Raw genomic sequence first — 11,140 nt, 5'->3', positions numbered from 1 at the left:
GGTTTAAGGAGAGGCCTAAGTCTAAGCCAAGTTGGAAAATTTCATAAGAGACGAAAGTTGCAAATGAGTGTGCATAAGACCTCACTTTGGACAATCATATCTCCAGTTATATAAAGATTTGTGTGATTCACAACCTATCAAATAAAAGGTCTTTGAGTCTAGTTTCTAACGCTTCAAACCGTTTGTCATTCGGACACTCCTACCAAAGGTTATGACCAAATCACCAAAAGCAGCAAAGAATTTTACACTACCGCGCCGCCCCATGCGGCGCGACTGTGTAAATTATTAGAGCACCTCCAGTTTCGTTTCTAAACACATTTTTCATTACCACGCCGCCTCATGTGGCGCGGCTGTGCAAAAATCGGGGTTTTGTTATAAAACGACCTCATTTCGTCAAATAGATTCAAGGGACCATTTCTTGAGCAAAAATCAGATATTTTTAGAGTGAGAGAGTGCCCTAGAGTGAGAAAGTATCCCTCATCAATTCTTCTACAACTCTTGCTCAAATCTTAAAGGATTAACAAGGAAAACCACACTAGACCTTCATCCTTGAGGTAAGATTCTATACCCTAACCTTTAATTTCGAATCTAGCTAAATATGGATAATTATAAAGAATGTTTGTGGGTATTGGAGTTGTTATCTTGGTTGCATGTGTTGTCAAAGATTGTAGAAACATTGTTGAGCTAAAGATGGTAAAGTATGGATTGTGGGTTGATGAAATCCTCTATAAAAGGACCATAAAGATTTAACGCACATATGGTATTTGATAAAATGCTCGAATGAGCTAGAATTATGAATATCTTCCTAATTTGTGTTCAATTTTGTTATGTCTCGAAGTAGATTGGCATTGCTAGAATTTCTGGAACGTTATAGTAACTTAAGGAAAAGCTCTTAGAGGTATGTATGGCTAACTTTAACTCTTGTAGAATCCCCTTGTTGTAACGAGCATACGGTATGTGTACCTTGTATGAAAATATGTGTATTGATTGTCTTAGTTGATTTCCACACCACCGTGTTATATGTGATTGTGAAAAGTGATTTGATGTGCCTACTTTATTATGTGCTAAGCTTGTAAATGCTTGAGGATGACGATATGGGAGTATGTGTTAACGAATGAAAGAACGTTAATGTGTCCAAATGTGGGAATGTGTATAATGGCTAAAACCCTGCGTGGTAAGTAATGAAATATGGTATTGTGAAATAACGTAAATGAGTTGAACGATTACGACAACACCTTGTACATGAATTACTGCTTGGTGACATCTATGGTGTCTTGGGACCAAATGTATGAATTGTTGATATGAACTTGTGCTTCCTTGAAATGATGATTCTTGTGATTAATATGCTTTGAACGTTGTTGGTTAAGTCTCGCGATATAATGGTGTAAGTAAATGGCAACAAACCAAGTGTGTGTGTGTGTGTGTGAATGTGTTCATGTGGTAAGAATTGTGTAACAAATGATGGAAAGAAATCGTAATTGATGCAATTGAAACAACTGTGTTAATATCATACATGACTTGTCGCGGGCAATTATCGTTGTGACTTAAATTGTATACGGGTTGTTGCATATGATGGAAATGGTATTGATGTTATGAAAATTCTTTGTGAATTATTGTTGTTGTCGTGTGAAATTTGATTGTCCAGTGGGATCGGGTTGCCGCCACAACATGAAGTTATAAGGTGTGGGTTGTGGTGATAAGGGTGGCCGAGGTAATAAGGGTGGACGAGGTAATAAGGGTGGAAAATTGATCGAAATCACTATTGAAATGAAAATATGTGAAAGTTGTGAAACCATTGATGTGATGAAATAATGTTGAAAGGGAAAAGGAGAGATTGTGGAACTTGTTTGGCTTTGGTTGTTCTTTTCATGTGCATTGGATTGTTGATTCTATTACTGTTTGTTACCTGTTTATTTCTAGATTTTACTTGGGGTAAAGTTTGTTCATACATACCAGTACAATTCAAATGTACTTACGTCCCTTTTGCCGGGGCGCTACATTCGTGTTATGATTGTAGGTGGTTCTATAGCAGGTACTCCAGTCCACCAACAGTAGCACTCCTTCACTTTCCGTCAGCTGTATTGGTGAGCCCTTTTTTCCTCTCAGGGCCCTGCGTGGCTCATGCCACTTTTCCTCCTAGAAATCTTATTTTGGTATTTGCGTAAGGTATAGCCGGAGCCTTGTTACCGGCAAGTATTGTAACACTCTTTTGTATCCCTAGAGGCTCCGTAGATAGGAAATGTGGGTTATGTACTTAAGTATTTTTTTATTTGGGCAGTGTAACTTGTAAACCACGCTATGTAACTATGTATAATATGTAAATCTCGTAAGAATATGTTTAAATTATAAATGGCTATTTCAGTTGGTTAATGGATAATGAAAATGTGGGGTAACACGTGGGATACAAAAGGCACCCAGGTCCGCTTGACTGGGGTTACCCGGTCGAGCGTCAGTCACGCCCCTCGGTTTTGGGGCGTGACATTCAACTTCCTTGCACCATAGATTTTTTTATGTTATTCTAGAACGCCAAGCAAAACATCATATCGTCTCTAACTCTTCTTTATTCTCTTAAATAGGCCTCTTAGTACCTAGAAACCATAGGCTATAAGATAAGCCACTGACGATGCTGCTATCATTCCTATATTGAATCCCCGCGCTTCTAGCCTTTTATCCAAAGTATGGACTATTCACAACTTTTTGCATTTGAGTATCTCGTACGTTGTTCACCTTTACCTTACTTATTTTAAAGTCTCGCATCACGTCTTCTATCTCCTTCATGACCTTCCTTCCATATAGGTATAATTCACATTCATAACTTGAACTTCTATTATAATCACCTTTTTACATGATTCGTTGAGAGATTTATACTAACTTCTTATTGGCTGGTATTCTTCTAACTAGACCTCTGATATTAAGAGTGACTCTGCAATGTTCTCAATCACTATGTCCATAATTTTCTGGGTTCTATAATCAAACTCTTGATTACTTAGTTGATGCAACTCTTTAGTTTCCTCTTTCCTCTGATCAACCTTTATGTAGGCTTAAGTTATCTTCCGATCTGCGGCTCATGGTGTTAGTTATTACTTTTAGCCTTTCATGGAATTATGGAATATGCATGATACAATCTTTTAACAATGTAATCCTCCATCTATGACCTGAGCTGAATTCTTTCTTTTAACGTATACCAGAATCTTCTATGGCTATATATGTTGTATGTATAAAACTCTGAACCCTTAAGTGCATTCTTAACGTAACCAACTCTGGATCATTGATCAAATAATTCCTTTCTTTCCATTTTAGCTTTCTTTAAGTATAAGCTATTACTTTTCCTGGTCTTTCTGCTCCCTTGTTGCATCCGTACTTAGCTCATCTTAGTGCCCACACATATTGAAATTCCATACAACCCGTATGATCTTGAATATCACTTCTGATTTTACTCCATATTCATTAGCCACGGTATGTGTCAATTGTTTAGGGAGTGCATACAATGTTGTTTGGAGACTGTTGTCACACGACCATTTTCTCTTTAGGTCGTTATGCTTAGGTTAAAGCCTTCTTTCTTATTTCCTCAGCTTATATTTCGACGTAGTACTTAGGGAAGACCCTCTGACTCTTGTAAAGTTGTGAGCCTATTACATTATATACTCGACGGACCTTCTGATCTCCTTCCTTGCCTATACTTATTCGTAGTTACTTACCTCCAAGCCCTTGTGCTTGTATGGTTGCTTCTGAATTGATATTTTGACTGTCTTTTCAGGCACTCTCTTTTATTTTCGTAACACTCATTCGTTACCTTTAAATATCCCGACTCATATTTGAATATATCTCCAGTATTAATGACATTACTACGAGGCTGAATTCTCCATGTTGGGGTTTACTATATTTATCTTGCATGTTTTGCTGATTTGTCTGTAACCTCTTGTCTAGTCATGACTAGGCTCTTCATGAGTCAACTACTAACTACTCGTCGGCCCATTCTTATATCCATGTTCTACGTAATCTTTCTTGGGTTATTTCCTTGTCTTAACTTAGCTCACATACTGGATCCTTATCTATCAATAGCATCCCGGGCAGGAACCCTTACTTCTTTTTTTCTTTTTTTTGACGTCATGGTTATATAACGTTCTGGAATTATAGCATATCTGTAATATTTGGATAAGTGAAATCTCATCCCTTTCTCATTTTTATCGCATTCTTCCTTTATCATTCCATATTCCACCCTTTAGGGGAGTACTAAGACTTGGAGCTATGACTACCTGCCTATATATGTTTTTCTTCTTCATCTTCGGCGTCCTTTTACATCATCAATGACCCTTACTCGCCTTTGTCACGACCCCAGTTTGCCCTCTGTGAACTATCGTGACGGCACCTAGTCTCTACAATTAGGTAAGTCTAACAAATGTGGAACATAAACGAAACTTGCAAAAGAAATAATCAAAAGCCAAAATAACTGAATGGAAAAATAGTTAGAATGCCGCTCGGCATATACAATACAACATTCTCAAAACCAGTACACTATCCCAAAACCCGGAAACTCACGGAAACACAAGCCTTTGGAATATCTAATAGTCTAACTCCAGAATATCTAACAAGAAAGAAAAATACAGAAGGGCAATGTTTAACAGCTAGAATAGAAAGGGACTTCTCGGTCTGCGGATGCGGCAGATGTACCTCGAAGTCTCTAGAGCAGTCGCCTCCCTCAAGGATGGTAGGCTTGAGTAGCGGTACCTGGATATGCACATGAAAACATGCGCAGAAAGGGCATGAGTACACCACAACGAAACTTAGTAAGTGCCAAGCCGAACCTCGGCCGGGTAGTAACGAGGAAGGTCATGGCCCTACTGAGATTAAACAAAAATATAAAGTTTGACAGTATAGAATAGAACAGTATAATGAAATACGACAGTGAAAGTAACATATGATATACAGGACAACAACAACTATACAAAAGCGAGGTAAACACGGAAAGAAAGTACAACTCAGCACCAATAATACCGATCGGGGATCTCCCAGGATACTATCCTGTAGTCCCAACTACACATATCTGATAAGTCTCCCGGGATACCGTCCCGTAGTCCAATTCATAGTGCGTGGGGATCTACTAGAATCCTGTTCCGTAGTCCCAAATGTAAATACCCAGTACTGGGGGAATCTACCGGGTGCATTCTCGTAGTTCCATATAACTGTGCAGGGGGATCTACCGGAATCCCACATCCGTAGTCCCAAAATAAATAGACAAGGGGGAGCTACCAGAATCCCACATCCGTAGTCCCAATGTAAATACACAGCAACAACGAGAAAATATTCAGAAATGGAAATTTTATATTAAGGCAACAATTAAATCTAGCCTAGCATGTTGCACAGAGTTAAGGTAAATAGGTTGGACAATTAAAGCAAATAAATCACTTAGACATGCTTTCCTAAGTTAACAACAGGCTTAATAGTACAAGTAATCAAAGCCAGAAAAGAAACATACTAATCAATACTTAAAGAAAATTGGATTTTCAATAATTTGCACAAGTACGCACTCGTCACCTCACGTACAAGGCATTTCAATTACCAGATATATAAATCCTAAGGGGAAGGTTCCCCACACAAGATTATACAAGCCACTTACTTCGAACTGGCTCAAAAATCAATCCGAGACCACGTTCTTGCCACGAGTACTCGACTCCAAATGGCCCAAATCTATTCAATTCAATTGCATAATGTAAATAACACTGCAAGTAGCTGATTCTACAATTAAAGTCTAAGCTAATACGCGAAATTATGTAAAATGACCAAAACGCACCTCGAGCTCACATCTCGGAATCGGGTGAAATTTACAATTTCAAAAACCTCTTACTCTTACGAGTCTATACATAACAAGAACACTGAAATTTGAGTCCAAATGACCCCTCAAATCCTCATTTAAAGATCTCTTAAACTCAAGCCCTAATTACTCATTCCACCCCCCCCCCCCAAATTTTTCACCACTAATTAGGCCTTTAATCACATAAAAACGAGTTATGAAGTCAAGGATGTTACCTCTAAGTGATTCCCCTTTGTTTTCCTCAAATATCTCTCTCAAAAGCTTCAAACCCGGATGAAAATGGTGAAAGAATAGCTCAAATTCCCGAAGGCAACTATTTATATGATTTCGCCTAGGCATTTTTGCATTTGCGGCCCAATTTCCGCTTCTGCTGTACCGCATTTGCGGTCCTTGAACCGCATCTGCGGTTTTTCACTTAAGTTCAAATTTTCGCTTTTGCGATCCCTTTTTCCGCATCTGCGGCATCGCAGATGCGGCCCCTAAACCACTTCTGCGGTTCCAGCCTTCCTAGGCCCTTTCTGCTTCTGCGCTCCTTTTCCCCGCATATGCGGCATCGCACCTGCGGTCCCCAATCTGCAAGTGCAGAAACACCAGAAGCAGAAAATTTGAAGATTCCTCAAAAATTTCAAACTCTCCGTTAACCATCCGAAATCACCCCGAGGCCCCCGAGACCTCAACCAAAAGCACAAACATCACCTAATACTTATTCAAACTTGTACCAATCTTCAAAACACTTCAAACAACATCAAACAACCAAAACACATCGAATTCAAGCCTAAGTTTCTAAAATCTTCCGAATTCCGCTTTTGATCAAAACCCCAACCAAACCATGTGCGAATGACCTTATATTTTTCACACACATCCTAAATGACACAACGGAACTATTGCAACTCTCAGAATTCCATTCTGAGCCTCAGATCAAAATCTCGTTATCGAACCGGAAACTTCAAAAATTCAACCTTCAGCATTTCAAGCCTAAATTATCTACGGACCTCCAAAAAACAATCCGAACACGCTCCTAACCCCGAAATCACCCAACGGAGCTAACGAAACCATCAGATTTCTATTCCTAGGCCTCTTCATACTGTTCCGACTACGGTCAACTTTCCAACACTTAAGCTCTCATTTAGGGACTAAGTGTCCCAAAACTCTCCGAAACTCAAAACTGGACATCCCGGTAAATCAAAATACCAGAAATAGACTCGGGGAAAGTAGTTAATAGGGGATTGGGGTGTTAATTCTTAAGATGACCGGCCGGGTCATCACATCCTCCTACACTTAAAGATTCGTTCGTTCTCGAACGAGCATAAAGACATACCTGAAGTAGTGAAAAGATGAGGGTAACGAATGCGCATATCCTGTTTGGTCTCCCAAGTCGCCTCCTCGACGGCTGACCCCGCCACTGAACCTTCACTGGTTCAATGTTATTTGACCTCAGCTTTCTGACCCGCCTATCCAATATTGCCACTGGCTCCTCAACATAAGATAGATCCTTGTCCAATTAGACTGAACTGAAATCTAACACGTGCGACTCGTCACCGTTTTACCTCCGGAGCATTGAACACATGAAATAACGGATGAACCCCTACTAAGCTGGGAGGTAAGGCAAGCTCATAAGCAACCTCCTTAACACACCTCAATATCTCAAAAGGGCCAATAAACCTCAGACTCAACTTCCCGTTCTTCCCAAACCTCATAACGCCCTTCATAGGCAAAACCCGAAGCAGAACCCGCTTTCCAACCATATTGGAAACATCGCGAACCTTACGGTCTGCGTAACTCTTCTGTCTAGACTGGGCTGTACGAAGTCTATTCTGAATCACCTTAACCTTCTCCAAAGCATCCTAAACCAAGTCTGTGCCCAATAGTCTAGCCTCACCCTGCTCAAACCACCCCACCGAAGATCTACACTGCCTACCATATAAAGCCTCATACGGTGCCATTTGAATGTTGGACTGATAGTTGTTGTAAGAAAACTCCGCCAATGGCAAGAACTGATCCCAAGACCCTCCAAACTCAATCACACACGCACGGAGCATATATTCAAGAATCTAAATAGTGCACTCTCCGTCCGTCTGAGGGTAAAATGTTGTACTCAACTCTACCCGAGTACCCAACTCATGCTAAACTGCCCTCCAAAATCATGATGTGAACTGAGTACCTCTATCTGAAATGATAGACACTGGAATACCATGCAGGCGAACAATCTCCCGAATATAAATCTCCGCTAACCGCTCCGAAGAATAAATAGTACACACAGGAAATGAGCAGACTTGGTCAGCCGATCTACAATCATCCAAATAGCATCAAACTTCCTCAAAGTCCGTGGGAGTCCAACTATAAAGTCCATGGTGATCCGCTCCTACTTCCACTCCGGAATCTCTATCTGCTGAAGCAACCCACCCGGTCTCTAGTGCTCATACTTCACCTGCTAACAGTTGAGACACCGAGCTACGAATCCAACTATATCTTTCTTCATATGCCTCCACCAATAGAGCTGCCTCAAATCCTGATACATCTTTATAGCACCTGGATGGATGGAATACCATGAACTATGGGCCTCCTCTAAAACCAACTCTCGCAGCCCATCAACATTGGGTACACAAATCCGACCATGCATCCTCAATACCCCATCATCACCAATAGTCACATCTCTAGCATCACCATGTTGAACCTTGTCCTTGAGAACAAGCAAATGAGGGTCATCATACTGCCGCTCCCTGATACGATCAAATAAGGAAGACCAAGAAACCACGTAAGTTAGAACCTGATTAACCTCTAAAAGATCCAATCTCACAAATTGACTGGCTAAGGCCTGAACATCCATCGCCATAGGCCTCTCCGATGCTGGTAAATATGCCAAACTCCCCAAACTTTCCGCCCGGCGACTCAAGGCATCAACCACTACATTGTACTTACCCAGGTGATACAAAATAGTGATATCATAGTCCTTCAGCAACTCTAACCATCTCCTCTGGCACAAATTTAGATCATTTTGCTTGAACAGGTGTTGTAAGCTCCGATGGTCAGTATAAATCTCACAAGGAACCCCATATAAATAATGGCACCAAGTCTTCATGGCGTGAACAATTGCAGCTAACTCAAGGTCGTGAACAGGGTAGTTCTTCTCATGTATCTTCAACTATCTAGACGCGTAGGCAATCACCCTACCGTCCTGCATCAACATCGCTCCGAGACCAAACCTCTAGGCATCACAATAGACCGTATAAGACCCCAAACCTATAGGCAACATCAAATTTGGGGCTGTGGTCAAAGCCGTCTTGAGCTTCTGAAAGCTCGCCTCACACTCCTCCATCCACTGGAACGGAGCACCCTTCTGGGTCAGTCTAGTCATAGGGGCTGCAATCGATGAAAACCCCTAAACAAAACAATGGTACTAACCCGCCAAGCCAAGGAAACTGCGAATCTCTGTAGCTGAGGATGGTCTGGGCCAACTCTGCACGACCTCTATCTTCTTCGGTTCCACCTGAATACCCTCACTCGATACCATATGGCCTAGGAATGCCACTAAATCCAACCAAAACTCATATTTTGAGAACTTAGCATATAACTTCTTCTCTCTCAAATTCTGAAGCACAGTCCTCAGGTGTTGCTCATGATCTTCTCGGCTCCGGGAATATACCAAAATGTAATCAATAAAGACAATGGCGAACGAGTCAAGATATGGCCGGAACACACTGTGCATCAAATGCATAAAGGCTGCTGGGGCATTGGTCAACCCAAATGACATGACAAGGAACTCGTAATGACCATATCGAGTCCTAAAAGCAGTCTTTGGGATATCTGGCTCCCGAATCTTCAACTGATGGTAATCTGAGCGCAAATCAATCTTAGAAAACACATGTGCGCCCTGAAGCTGGTCAAATAGATCATTAATACGGGGCAAAGGATAGCGGTTCTTCACTGTAACCTTGTTCAACTGGCGATAATCGATACACATACGCATAGAACCATCATTCTTCGTCACAAACAAGACAAGAGCACCCCAAAGTGATACAATGGGCCGAATAAAACCCTTATCAAGCAATTCCTATAACTAATCCTTCAACTCTTTCAACTCAAGAGGAGCCATACGATACAAAGGGATAGAAATGGGCTGAGTGCCCAGCAACATATCAATGCCAAAATCACTATCTCTATCAGGCCCCATGCCCGGAAGGACAGCTGGAAACACATCGGGAAAATCCTGTACTATTAGGACTGAATCAACTGAAGGGGATATCAATACTAACATCTCTCACATAAGCTAAATATGCATCATACCCCTTCTTAACCATACGCTGAGCTTTAAGAAAAGAAATAACTCTACTGGGAGTATGATCTAAAGCACCCTCTACTCAACACACGGTATACCTGGCATAGCCAGCGCCATGGTTTTGGCATGACACACAAGAATAGCATAATGGGGCGACAATCAGTCTATGCCCAAGATAATATCAAAATCAACCATGTTGAGTAACAATAAATCAACTCTGATCTCAAAACCACTAAGAGCAACCAAACACAACCGATAAACGCAATCCACAACAAGAGAATCTCCCACATGGGTAGAAACATAAATAGGGGAACTCAAAAAATCCCGAGGTACACCTAGATGCGGAGCAAAATAAGAAGACACATAAGAGTAAGTGAAGCCTAGATCGAATAGAACTGATGCATCTCTGTGACAAACCAGTATAATACTTGTGATGACAGAATCGGAGGCAACAACCTCGGTACGGGCAGGAAGGGCATAGTATCTGGCCTGGACTCCCCCTCTAGGGCGACCTCTACCTCCCCGACCTCCAGATCTAGCTGGCTGAGTAGGTGGGGTAGCAACTAGAGTGGTAACCATAGCCTGAGAACTCTGTGGGGCGCGTTGTGGCTGAGAAGTCTGTGGAGGTGCACCCCTCCCAAGTCTGGGGCAATCCCTCACCATATGGCATGTGTCACCACAATCAAAATAAGCTCTGGGAGGACATGGTGGTTGTGACTGGCTAGGGCCAGGTCTGCTGGACTGACCTCAGAAAGCACCCCGTGCAGGAGGCGTGCTAGAAACCGAAGGTGCATAATAAGGATCCTGAGGCATAGGAGGAGTTGGAGCACTACTGGCTGTTGGAAAAGCTGAATAAACAAGGCGACTCATATAACCCCTACCATGACGTCCTGCAGCTGGGAAACGGGCACCAGAGAAGTGGCTCGACTTTCGAGACCTATTGGCCTCCCTCTCCTATATCTCCCTAGCATGCATACTGATAATATGTGAATTTAACTATAATCATGCCCTAAATAACCACCTTCTTGTATAGTTTGGATGATAAAAGTGAT

The sequence above is a fragment of the Nicotiana sylvestris genome, chromosome 11 (assembly GCF_000393655.2).
Source record: "Nicotiana sylvestris chromosome 11, ASM39365v2, whole genome shotgun sequence".
Taxonomy (NCBI): Eukaryota; Viridiplantae; Streptophyta; class Magnoliopsida; order Solanales; family Solanaceae; genus Nicotiana; species Nicotiana sylvestris.
Note: the sequence above shows the minus strand (reverse complement) of the source record.